This window comes from Oncorhynchus masou, chromosome 1, assembly GCF_036934945.1.
Source record: "Oncorhynchus masou masou isolate Uvic2021 chromosome 1, UVic_Omas_1.1, whole genome shotgun sequence".
Lineage (NCBI taxonomy): Eukaryota > Metazoa > Chordata > Actinopteri > Salmoniformes > Salmonidae > Oncorhynchus > Oncorhynchus masou.
This window is the reverse complement of record NC_088212.1, coordinates 59,504,252-59,517,771: the sequence shown is the minus strand read 5'-3', so window position 1 is coordinate 59,517,771 and position 13,520 is coordinate 59,504,252. Positions and strand designations below refer to the sequence as shown.

At 44.5% G+C, this 13,520-nt stretch overlaps 1 pseudogene; it reads right to left on the bottom strand.

Annotated features, from left to right (window-relative positions):
* Positions 1 to 13,520, bottom strand: part of LOC135547354 (neural-cadherin-like) — a 191,070-nt pseudogene that overhangs the window by 15,526 nt on the left and 162,024 nt on the right.

The following is a 13,520-nucleotide window of genomic DNA, read 5'->3' as shown; positions in this document are numbered from 1 at the left end:
AGGCTTTTAAAGTCCATTTAATAAACACGCACACTGTCTGTTTCTGCCTGAGGCAAAGTTGGCTGACCACCCTTGTATTTTCACATTCTACTGTCTCTCTCCCTGCATGTCACATGCCATATCCACAGCACTGCAGAGCACTGCACTGCACACTCTCATAGCCGCCTCACACTTTATCCATCTCATACCAACCTCCCCTAGGGCAGCCATCATCCCCTAACTCTAAAGATGCATTTGTGTGAATGATTTATTCACCAGTCATATGAATCATTTATAATCGGCAATACAATACTTTGTAATCTCACTAAAAAGCGGATTATGAATTGATAAAGCCCCTAATTCTGGCTGCACTTTAGAATGCTCTGTTCTCCATCTGTCACTAACTGTCTGCCTCGCACGTCCAGCCTAGCCCTTTCCCATCATGCCCCATTCCCTGCAGTCTTCTCACCCTGGAAGCTCTTGTTGGAGCCTGAGGGGAAGGCGTTTCCCAGCATCACCACTGTTGGGTCGGTGATGATCTCTCGGCTCCGGCCTGGAGCCGCGCTGGCCTCCCGTCTGCCCCCGCCCCCATCCAGACGCAGGGTCAGCTCGTTGTCGTGTCGATCCATGTAGACCTCGTGCCACTCACCATTGTCCAGGCGATAGGAGGGCAGTGTCAGGTTGTAGTCTCCGTCTCCCAGGTTATAGAAGACAGCCAGTAGGCCCTGGTAGATCTGGAGGAGATGAGAGAGTTATAGAAGACAGACAGTAGGTCCTGGTAGATCTGGAGGAGAGGAGAGAGAGTTATAGCAGTAGGACAGTAGGTTGTGGTAGATCTGGAGGAGAGGAGAGAGTTATAGAACAGACAGTAGGCCCTGGTAGATCTGGAGGAGATGAGAGAGTTATAGAAGACAGCCAGTAGGCCCTGGTAGATCTGGAGGAGAGGAGAGAGTTATAGAAGACAGCCAGTAGGTCCTGGTAGATCTGGAGGAGATGAGAGAGTTATAGAAAATAGACAGTAGGTCCTGGTAGATCTGGAGGAGAGGAGAGAGAGTTATAGCAGTAGGACAGTAGGTCCTAGGAGATCTGAAGGAGAAGGGTAGAGGAGAGGGTAGAGGGGTTATTGACTTCAGACTACTGCTGGCATAGAATCACAAGAGAGTCAATACTTTTCATCATTGAAGATTCCAGAGACCCTTCTTAAGTCCACCCCAACAAACCCCTATACACAACAACCAAGTTGTCCAACTGCCAATAGCAGTTGGACAATCCACTCAATAAACCTGCGTAGCTCTTCTAATACACAGGCAGAGGACATGAATGTGAGGGCAGACAAAAGACGGAGATAGAGGGAAGAAAAATGGCAGGAGGATGAGGATTCTGTGACTCTGGGACCATGAGGAAACAGTATAATCACTGAGGGCTGGCTCTGATAAGACCCTGCCACACACTAACTGAATTAAACATAGCTCCCCCGTAATTGGAAACATCAGGGCCTGGGGAATTCAATACGCCTCCATTAATTCAGCAACTCTCTTTTTAACTTTTCCTCTAGAGGGTGGGTCATCTGGGCTCTATGACATACAATCACTTTCTGGGCTGCTCACATTTATATATATATCTACCAACCTCTCTCAGTCCTTTGGCCTATTCCTATCTTTGTTGTTATCTCCCTCGTTCTCTTCCTCTCGCTCTCTCAACTCTGTTTCACGACAACAACAAGCTCCATTGATCTCAGTCCCAATCTCACTGGTAAATCCTAGCTCAACAAAACAACATGACGAGACCAACTTTATCTTGTCTTCTGTTGAGGCTCACCTTTATTACCCAGGATCCACGGAGCCTGACAGTTTTCATTAGGAAGCAGGACATACCAATGAAATGAAACAGACATTTTTTTTTATGCAACAAGCTTCTCTCTTTCCTCAAATCTTGAAAAGAAAATGATTCCATTTCAGCCTAGCTCGAATGCTAATCACTTGACTTTCAGAGAGTTGAAACGGTTTATTTGCAGCCAGGAACGCAAATCCAAAACGAGGTGAGTGTTAGTCTATGGGCCATTGATATGGTGAGAAGCAGCCTTCATTTCAATAAAAAATATGTTTTCCTGCGAGGCTCCCAACGGGCATAATTTGCAAACACTCCATTTTACTCCACCACTGATGTCGACGTAAACAGAGGTATGAGACGAGCAGAAAGAGAAGAGATGGGGGCAGAGTATCTCACGTATACCTCAACCTTTACTCCCACCCCCACCCAAGCTAAAAGGCTAAAACTGTGAACTGCTCACCTCCTGGTACACCACCCCATCAGCTGGCTCAGATGCATGAGAATAAGCAGTGAGCTCCACTAAGATGGCTCCAAGGTTGTTTCCCTGATGAACCATTGCTTATTTCAAGGTTTCCTAATGAACTATTAATTATCTTTAGACCTCAGTGGGATGGCGCTTTTACCAGACTAAGCGAGTGCTGCCGAGGCACCTCATGTTCCCCCCCAATTAAATCTGAATGGGAATGTGCTCTGCTTCATGCTCTCTCTCTCTCTCTCTCTCTCTCTCTCTCTCTCTCTCTCTCTCTCTCTCTCTCTCTCTCTCTCTCTCTCTCCCCTCTCTCTCTCTCTCTCTCTCTCTCTCTCTCTCTCTCTCTCTCTCTCTCTCTCTCTCTCTCTCGTGGGAACGGAGGTTCGGGGTGGCTGGCAATTCCCTCTACTGCACCCAGCGAGCGCTGCTCTGTCTCCAATCTGTATAAAGCTGTGAGTGCTTATGTAAACTCTTGTGTACAGTATATTATCTCTACGTCCTTCCAGATCGGCAGCCTCTTTATTACTTTCAAAAGCGTTCTATATAACCCCCAGCTGGCTGAATGAAGTAGCTCACTCATTATACAGTACATCGATCCATGCTACCTACCCATTCACACACAGTGTGTAGGCAGAGAGAGAGAGAGAGAGAGAGAAAGCCATATAGCTGTCAGACAATCAGAAACATTTCTGATCTTGGACACACGTGGGATCCAGTGCATAATCTAAGGCATCGAGGCATAGGGAGAGAGGGCAGAGGACATGTGACCAGTACAATAAGCTCCTGAGTCCATATTCAGGCTACCAGACAAGGAGTATGAATTGAGAGGAGGGCTTTTGCTCAAGGCTTCTCCTCCTCTTTGTTTTATTAGTGTTAACAATTTTAAAATGGTAATTATCACCTCTGTTGTCTTGCTGTGCCATCACCAGGGCTAGAAGTGAAAGCTAATGCTAGCCTACCCACTGGGCAGTGGGTCCCCTTACATATCAGAGACGCCTCTCTCCCAAGAAACCCCCAGGAGCTCCCATCCCTCCATCAGGACGGAGGATGAGAAAAATAAAGTGGGGCTACCACTGTGAGGCTCCACCCACACGAGTCACACTGCGAGCTGCGCAAACAAAATCTCTAGCCTGCCACTCCAGAAGGAGCTGCACATCTCAGCGCTCTCCTCACGCCAGTCTGATAGCATACAGATAATTCAATCAGTGACGATTTAGAAAGGAGAGCAGCGAGGAAAAAACCCGAAAGAAATAAAGCTGCAATCGGCAATCTAAACACGGCACTGTGAGGCAGGTGCAAAAATCAAACAAAGCTATTCTTCCTAAGAACAAGGAGTCCTTGGAGTTGTGAGGCGCATCTCAAGCTCCCTCTGAAAACCTCCGCACACTGAGCCTACATTCAGCCAAGAGGAACGCATGAAAATGTAGGGCTGATTAAAAGCTATAACGTTGCACTTCTGTTAGGGGTTGATAGCGGAGGAGGTTTGCCAAATTGGTGCATTTCACACTGGCTGCACACAGAAAACGCCTGACATTTATGTTCCTGTGATGAATCCACTCCCCACGTTGTGGCATTGTAGTGAAGATATGTGGATGATGGAGAAAGTTAGGAGAAATGTTGTAGAAACAGCGGTACACATAACGGATGACACTAATGTTATGGTTAACCTCAATCCACGCTGCTGGGATGACGAGAAACATTTTATGGTCACATGAACGCATATCATGAGCTCCCATGGTCAGGAGAAACAGAGATTTAAAGACAAACGGTGAGTCAAGAGAAGATATAAAGAGAGAGAGAAATGGGTGAGTCAAGAGAAGATATAAAGAGATACAGTATAAAGAGAGAGAGAGCGAGAGAGAGAGAAAGAGACAGCGAGAGAGAGAGAGAGACAGAGCGAGAGAGAGAGAGCGAGAGAGAGAGAGACAGAGAGAGAGAAAGAGAGAGAGAGAGACACAGAGAGAGAGAGAGAGAGAGAGAGAGAGACACAGAGAGAGAGAGACACACACACACACAGAAAGCTCAGTCTCACCTCTAAGCGCAGGTATTCAGTCTGTTCCTTGGACAGTAGGCTGAGGATGGCACTACCATGTTTGCGGGTCCGGACCAGAACCTGTGCCTGTGTCCGCCGGGCTGGCAGAGGAGATGACAACTGGTAATGAACATGACTCCGCCCATCAAAGGAATACTCTGGAACTTCTGCCAACAAAACACAAGACAACGTGTTAGCTAGACATCCCACCATCAACACAGTACACAGGAGTCGGAACTGACATGCATCCAGAGTGAATTCAAGAGATACACATACTCTACTGCGTCCCAGGCCCTCCCACGCCTTAAACTTAGATCAAACACGTGCCCACGCATTTATTTCATCTTCCATTTGACCACCAGTGAATTAGTCCTCCAATTAGTCCTCCCACACCACACAGACACACGCATAGACACACACAAGACAGTTTCCATCTACAAGCCATCAGACTGCTGAACACTTGAACTGGACTGATCACCTGCTCTGATTCTCTGCACCTTAGCACAAACGCACTCACACACTCACACACACATCACAACTGCTACACACACATCACAACTGCTGCTACCAGATATATTATGATTGCAAAATACTGCACAATTTAAACATTTCTCCCCCAATCATCCTTTCTCCAAAGCATGTGTAAATATTGGACCATAAATTCTACCTTCCTGTATTATACTTAGGCTTTATTATACAAAAATGTTTATTTTATTCTACTGAGCCATTTACTTTATGTTCCTATTTTCATCTTTTATTATTCCTTATTGATGTTGTTTATTGTCAAGGAGGAACCTGCAAGCAAGCATTTCAGTAGACCATGTGTATCCTGCACATATGACTAATGAAAGTTGAACACACACACACCTTCCCCATGATAGCAGTCAGACTGCAGCCAGGCACTCATTAACACATGTGATCTCGTTGACATTCATTTCATCTAATCGAAACAAATCCAATTCATCAATGCCCTCACGCATTGCCCTCCAAACAAGCACTCATCACATACATGTTGGGCTCGGTGCTGGCATTGCGGTACGTACCCTGCTCACACTGAGTCCCAGTGTACCCCAGGATGCACTGGCAGCTGAAGGAGCCCCACTCGCCATGGCAGCGACCCCGAGGGCCACAGGAGGGGATGCCCACGTTGACACAGCTCCCATCCGTAGTCAGGCACCCTGGGGAGCTGCCCACAGAGTCCGCTGGATTGCCCAAGTCATAGAACTGTGTAGGGGGGGAGAGATGGAGAGAGGACAGAGATGGAGAGGGGGAGTAGGATATGTACACCAGAGGGAGAAATTGACATAGTAAAATAGAAATGGGAGAGAGCAGTAGACAGGTAAAAAAAAGGGAGGCACGGGGATAGATACAAGTGAGAGAAGGAGACGGATAGTGAGAGAGGGAAAGAGAGAACGAAAGAACAATTGCTAGTTTTCCAAAAAAACTGAGGGCAAAGGTCAGTGAAACTTGAGATTTCCCCTCAGCACCTTCATGCATTCACCTTTCATGCAATTTCTTGGAATGCAAATGACTGGGTTTTCATAGGATCAAACCAATCTACAGGGACACAAAGGAGCTGGCGGAGGGCAATGCTGTGAAAGGACAGGAATACCTTGAAATGTTAAGTCCTGCTCACAATAGCATAGCATAAAGGACATTAATATGTCCAATCTCCCCGTTTCTGAGTTACCACCGTTCAGCGCAGCTGGCTGCTCGGTAGCCGTTGAGCCAATGTGCAGCAAGGTACAAATTGGTTCTGACCTCACCATAGAGCTGGGCACTTTAAGTCTGATCCTTCTCAAGATGGAGCTCGATACTGATTTACAGAGAGTTACTACACACACTCAAAGATCCAACATACATCTCGTGTGTTTGTGAGTACGTGTGCAAGTTTGTGTTTGTTGATGTGTGTGAGATGCCAATCATGATCAAATTTTTCACCAAACATAACTAGCAGACTTTCCCAGTCATGAGTACCTGTCTCTGCCTCACTCAGAAATATAGAGATGGGATAGAGAGAGTGGAACAGAGTTGGATAGATGCTGAAGATTTGTTAATAATTTGCAAAATGTCTGGTCCTGTGTTCTTGGCGCTTGCAACGGCAGGATCTTGGGTTCGATTCCCATTGGGCCACCCGTATGAAAAATGTATGCTTGCATGGATGTTAGTCACTTTAAGTGAACGCTGAATGGAAAATGTTACATGCAATGTTTTCACAAGTTGCTTTATAAAGAAAAGAGTGTTTTCATCTACAAACTGCTTTTTCTTCATGTTCACTTTACTGATCATTATTTATTTTTTTAAATGAAAACCATTATTGCATGGTTGCAGACTCATAGTGTAGTTAATCTGTCCCAGAGAGGAGGAGAGATACAAACAAATAGAGAGAGAGAGAGAAGCGACAACAGAGAGTAACATAAATCAACTGTGACAGGGTGGGAAGATGTACAGTAGATTCAGAATAGAAAAACAATTGAAGTCGAAAAATCCGCCCTTCCCTTCTCTTGCCCAAACATTCACCCCGACGTCACGCTTGAACAGGTTCAATGGCACAGACATCCTCCTCCTTTCCTCCCGTCTTCCCCCTCTCTCACATGTTCCACCCACGCCCCCAGTGTTTTCCACTCTACAATAAGAGATCTATGAATATTGTATCGAACCTCAGCCCTGCATTTTGTAGTCAGCAGGGTGAGCAGGAGAGTGTTTTTAGTGTCAAATACCTTTAGTTCCAAGTGTCACACAGTGTCATGAAGTAACATGGGCAGAAGGACCTCTGTCCTCCCCGTGACGACTGTTGCCATAGTGGCATAGCTACCAGTTCAGACAGTGTCTAGTGGATATGCGCTGAATGCAATCTCGGAGCATACCTTTTCTATAGAAGCGCTGTTGTGGCAATGTCCCTGAGGAAGGTGTGAAAGTGTTTGAAAGCATTTATGCGAGATGCTGTATGGAGTTTTATAACAACATGCTGCCTGCCTGCAGTACGTGTAAGTGGTGTAAAGACCACACTTTTACAACTCTTCACAATGGAGATGTTATGTGTTGTATAAGAACTAAATCGCTTCCCATGCCTTTTCATGGTGTGTGATGATTGGGAAGAAACACATTGTAGCGAGTGTTACCTTGCTGTCGACAACGAGGTTCCGGATGCAGCCAGTAAAGTGTTTGTGTTGTAACTGCGGGTAGACATAGGGCAGGTCCTCGTTGACTCCACCCAGCTGTAACACCTGGGTCCCATTCAGGTGCCTGGGGAAGAAATTAACATCACCGTCAGTACATCTTTTCAGACACCTATCCATCCCTATGTTCTACTGCGGTACTTTTTCAACCCGTAATACATAGCCTTTGCCCACCACTAATCTGGTGTTCTGAGTTTGACTATGTGAAAGGTGTGCATTCTGTATAAAGGAGAAGAGAGAGAGAGAGAGAGAGAGAGAGAGAGAGAGAGAGACAGAGAGAAAGAGAGAGAGAGAGAGAGAGAGAGAGAGAGAGAGAGAGAGAGAGAGAGAGAGACCGAGACAGAGAGAAAGAGACAGAGAGAAATGAGAGAGAGAGAGAGAGAGAGAGAGAGAGAGACCGAGACAGAGAGAAAGAGACAGAGAGAGAGAGAGAGAGAGAGAGAGAGAGAGAGAGAGACCGAGACAGAGAGAAAGAGAGAGAGAGACAGAGAGAGAGCGAGAGAGAGAGATAGAGATAGCCAGAGAATGAGAGAAAGAAATAAAGAAAGAGTGAGAGAAAGAGAGAGAGAGGAGAGAGAGAGAGAGAGAGAGAGAGAGAGAGAGAGAGAGAGAGAGAAAGAAAGAAAAAGAGTGTGAAAAAGAAAGACAAAAAGATAAAGGGAGAGAGAAAGAGAGCAACAAAGAAGGAGTGTGAGAGCAACAGATGCAAATAGAGAGAGAGAGAGAGAGAGAGAGAGAGTGAGAGAGCGAGAGAGAGAGAGAGAGAGAGAAAGGTGTGAGGAGGCTACCTGTCCAGGTTGGGGGTGACACCAGTGACCTCACAGGACGAGTGGTCCTCTGTGGTCAGCCAGCTGCCCACTCCCTCCATCTCCATGACGGTGGCCCCGGCACAGCGGTCCAGTGTGAAGCGTACCTCCTAAAGGACATCCAGATTATCAGGACATCATGAATATCAGCACATCAGGAATATAAAGCCACTAGGAATATCAGGACATCAGGAATATCAGCACATCAGGAATATCAGCACATGCAGTGGCTTGTGAAAGTATTCACCCCCTTGACATTTTTCCTATTCACAACCTGGATTTAAAGTAAAAAAAAAAAAAAAAAAGTTTAAAAAAAGTCAATACTTTGTAGAGCAACCTTTTGCAGCAATTACAGCTGCAAGTCTCTTGGGGTATGTCTCTATAAGCTTGGCACATCTAGCCACTGGGATTTTTGACCGTTATTCAAGGCAAAACTGCTCCAGCTCCTTCAAGTTGGATGGGTTCTGCTGGTGTACAACAATCTTTAAGTCATTGACTAGGCCATTCCAAGACATTGAAATGTTTCCCCTTAAACCACTCGAGTGTTGCTTTAGCAGTATGCTTAGGGTCATTGTCCTGCTGGAAGGTGAATCTATGTCCCAGTCTCAAATCTCTGGAAGACTGAAACAGGTTTCCCTCAACAATTTCCCTGTATTTTAGCGCCATCCTTCATTCCTTCAATTCTGACCAGTTTTCCAGTCCCTGCAGATGAAAAACATCCCCACAGGGGATGGTGTTCTCAGGGTGATGGGAGGTGTTGCGTTTGCACCAGACATAGCATTTCCCTTGATGCCCAAAAAGCTCAATTTTAGTCTCATCTGACCAGAATACCTTCTTCTATATGTTTGGGGAGTCTTCCACATGCCTTTTGGTGAACACCAAACGTGTTTGCTTAATTCTTTCTTTAAGCAATGGCTTTTTTCTGGCCACTCTTCCGTAAAGCCCGGCTCTGTGGAGTGCATGGCTTAAAGTGGTCCTATGGAAAGATACTCTAATCTCCGCTGTGGAACTTTGCAGCTCCTTCAGGGTTATCTTTGTTCTCTTTGTTGCCTCTCATATTAATGCCCTCCTTGCCTGGTCCGTGAGTTTTGGTGGACGGCCCTCTCTTGGCAAGATTGTTGGGATGCCATATTCATTCTATTTTTAATAATGGATTTAATGGTGCTCCGTGGGATGTTAAATGTTTCTGATATTTTTTTATAACCCAACCCTGATCTGTACTTCTCCACAACTTCGTCCCTGACCTATTTGGAGATCTCCTTGGTCTTCATGGTGCCGCTTGCTTGGTGGTGCCCCTTGCTTAGGTGTGTTGCAGACTCTGGGGCCTTTCAGAACAGGTGTATATATACAGTGGGGAGAACAAGTATTTGATACACTGCCGATTTTGCAGGTTATCCTACGTACAAAGCATGTAGAGGTCTGTCATTTTTTATCATGGGTACACTTCAACTGTGAGAGACGGAATCTAAAACAAAAATCCAGAAAATCACATTGTATGATTTTTAAGTAATTAATTTGCATTTTATTGCATGACATAAGTATTTGATACATCAGAAAAGCAGAACTTAATATTTGGTACAGAAAACTTTTTGCAATTACAGAGATCATACGTTTCCTGTAGTTCTTGACCAGGTTTGCACACATTGCAGCAGGGATTTTGGCCCACTCCTCCAAACAGACCTTCTCCAGATCCTTCAGGTTTCGGGGCTATCGCTGGGCAATAAGGACTTTCAGCTCCCTCCAAAGATTTCTATTGGGTTCAGGTCTGGAGACTGGCTAGGCCACTCCAGGACCTTGAGATGCTTCTTACGGAGCCACTACTTAGTTGCCCTGGCTGTGTGGTTCGGGTCGTTGTCATGCTGGAAGACCCAGCCAAGGCCCAGCCAAGATCTTGTTGGCCAAGATCTCGCAATACATGGCCCCATCCATCCTCCACTCAATACGGTGCAGTCATCCTGTCCCCTTTGCAGAAAAGCATCCCCAAAGAATGATGTTTCCACCTCCATGCTTCATGGTTGGGATGGTGTTCTTGGGGTTGTACTCATCCTTCTTCTTCCTCCAAACACGGCGAGTGGAGTTTAGACCAAAAAGCTCTGTTTTTGTCTCATCAGACCACATGACCTTCTCCCATTCCTCCTCTGGATCATCCAGATGGTCATTGGCAAACATCAGATGGGCCTGGACATGCGCTGGCTTGAGCAGGGGGACCTTGCGTGCGCTACAGGATTTGAATCCATGACGGCATAGTGTGTTACTAATTGTTTTCTTTGAGACTGTGTTCCCAGCTCTCTTCAGGTCCTGCCGTGTAGTTCCGGGCTGATCCTTCACCTTCCTCATGATCATTGATGCCCCACGAGGTGAGATCTTGCATGGAGCCCCAGACCGAGGGTGATTGACCGTCATCTTGAAATTCTTCCATTTTATAATAATTGCGCCAAAATTTGTTACCTTCTCTCCAAGCTGCTTGCCTATTGTCTTGTAGCCCATCCCAGCCTTGTGCAGGTCTATAATTTTACCCCTGATGTCCTTACACAGCTCTCTGGTCTTGGCCATTGTGGAGAGGGTGGAGTCTGTTTGATTGAGTGTGTGGACAGGAGTCTTTTATACAGGGAACGAGTTCAAACAGGTGCAGTTAATACAGGTAATGAGTAGAGAACAGGAGGGCTTCTTAAATAAAAACTAACAGGTCTGTGAGAGCCAGAATTCTTACTGGTTGGTAGGTGATCAAATACTTATGTCATGCAATAAAATGCAAATTAATTACTTAAAAATCATACAATGTGATTTTCTGGATTTTTGTTTTAGATTCCGTCTCTCACAGTTGAAGTGTACCTATGATAAAAAATACAGACCTCTACATGCTTTGTACGTAGGAAAACCTGCAAAATCGGCAGTGTATCAAATACTTGTTCTCCCCACTGTATATACTGAGATCATGTGACAGATCATGTGACACTTAGATTGCACACATGTGGACTTAATTGAACTTTTTATGTGACTTCTGAAGGTAATTGGTTGCAACAGATCTTATTTTGGGGCTTCAGGTTGTAACGCATTAGGGCATACTGTATGCACGCATCAGCTCAGAAATATCATCACTGATAATGCACGATAATATCAACACTTTTCTGTTTTTTAAATTGGTATTTTCTTTGACATTTTCTTTTTTTTCATTTCACTTCACCAATTTTTGGACTATTTTGTGTACGTTCATTACATGAGATCCAAACAAAACTCTATTTAAATTGCAGGTTGTAACGCAACAAATTAGGAAAAACGCTAAGGGGGATGAATAGTTTTGCAAGGCACTGTAAGGAATATTAAGGACAATCCAGATGATCAGGACATCAGTAATATCAGCACATCAGAAACATCAGGACATCAGATAATATCAGCACATCAGATAATATCAGCACATCAGAAACATCAGGACATCAGATAATATCAGCACATCAGATAATATCAGCACATCAGAAATATCAGCACATCAGGACATCAGATAATATCAGCACATCAGATAATATCAGCACATCAGATAATATCAGCACATCAGATAATATCAGCATATCAGGATAATATATCATCAGATAATATATCAGGATAATATCAGCACATCAGGAATATCAGCACATCAGGAATATAAGCACATCAGGAATATAAGCACATCAGGAATATCAGGACATCAGATAATATCAGGACATCAGATAATATCAGGACATCAGATAATATCAGCACATCAGGAATATCAGGACATCAGGAATATCAGGACATCAGATAATATCAGGACATCAGATAATATCAGGACATCAGATAATATCAGGACATCAGATAATATCAGGACATCAGAAATATCAGGACATCAGGAATATCAGGACATCAGGAATATCAGGACATCAGGAATATCAGGACATCAGATAATATCAGCACATCAGGAATATCAGGACATCAGGAATATCAGCACATCAGATAATATCAGGACATCAGATAATATCAGCACATCAGATAATATCAGGACATCAGATAATATCAGCACATCAGATAATATCAGGACATCAGATAATATCAGGACATCAGAAATATCAGGACATCAGATAATATCAGGACATCAGATACTGGCTGGCCCACCAGTCTAATATGAGCTCCATTACTGCCAGTAATACCTTTCTGAAAACTGTATTACATCTATTTGTATCTATTCTATTGCAAGAACTAACTTACCATACAAATGTGAGCATCTAATTTGCTTCTAAGAGGTCCTATTGAAAATCTACTCAATAACAGTTTATTGTACTCAACAAGCATATTCAACGAGTTATTTCATAGCAAACATGCAGTTTGTAAATGGCATACAAATACTATTATAGTTTTTGTGTGACACTGTTTATATAATACAGTGACCTTTTCACGAATAACCCTGAGGCTGATTTTCAGACCTGGTAGATTAACAAAGTTGTTGGTAGTGCAGTCATACAGCCTAAGCGGCCATACACAGCTAGTGCGAAATATCTAATATTAAAGAAGTCTCAAGGTATTGCTCACCTGAGGTAGAGTACGTTATGATAAGCTGCAGACCACACTATCTACCAAGAGAGTTCTCATCTCTATCATTCGCAGCCGTCTATGTACCAGCACAGACCGATGCAGGCCCTAAAACTGCACTCAACCAACTCTATAAGGCCAAAAGCAAAGAAGAAAATGCTCACCCAGAAGTGGCGCTCCTAGAGGCCGGGGACTTTAATGCATGCAAACTTCAATCGGTTCTACCTCTTTTCTACCAGCATGTCACATGTGCAACCATAGGAAATAAATCTCTAGACCACCTTTACTCCACACACACAGATGCATACAAAGCTCTCCCCCACCCTTCATTTGGAAAATCGACCACAATTCTATCCTCCATGATTCCTGCTTACAAGCAAAAACTAAAGCAGGAAGTACCAGTGACTCGCTCAATACGGAAGTAATCAGATGACGTGGATGCTACACTACAGGACTATTTTGCTAGCACAGACTGGAATATGCTCCTGGATTCATACAATGGCATTGAGGAGTATACCACATCAGTCATTGGCTTCATCAATAAGTGCATCGACGACGTCGTCCCCACAGTGACCGTACGTACATATCCCAACCAGAAGCCATGGATTACAGGCAACATCCGCATCGAGCCAAAGGCAAGAGCTGCTGCTTTCAAATAGCAGGACACTAATTCGGACTCGAATAAG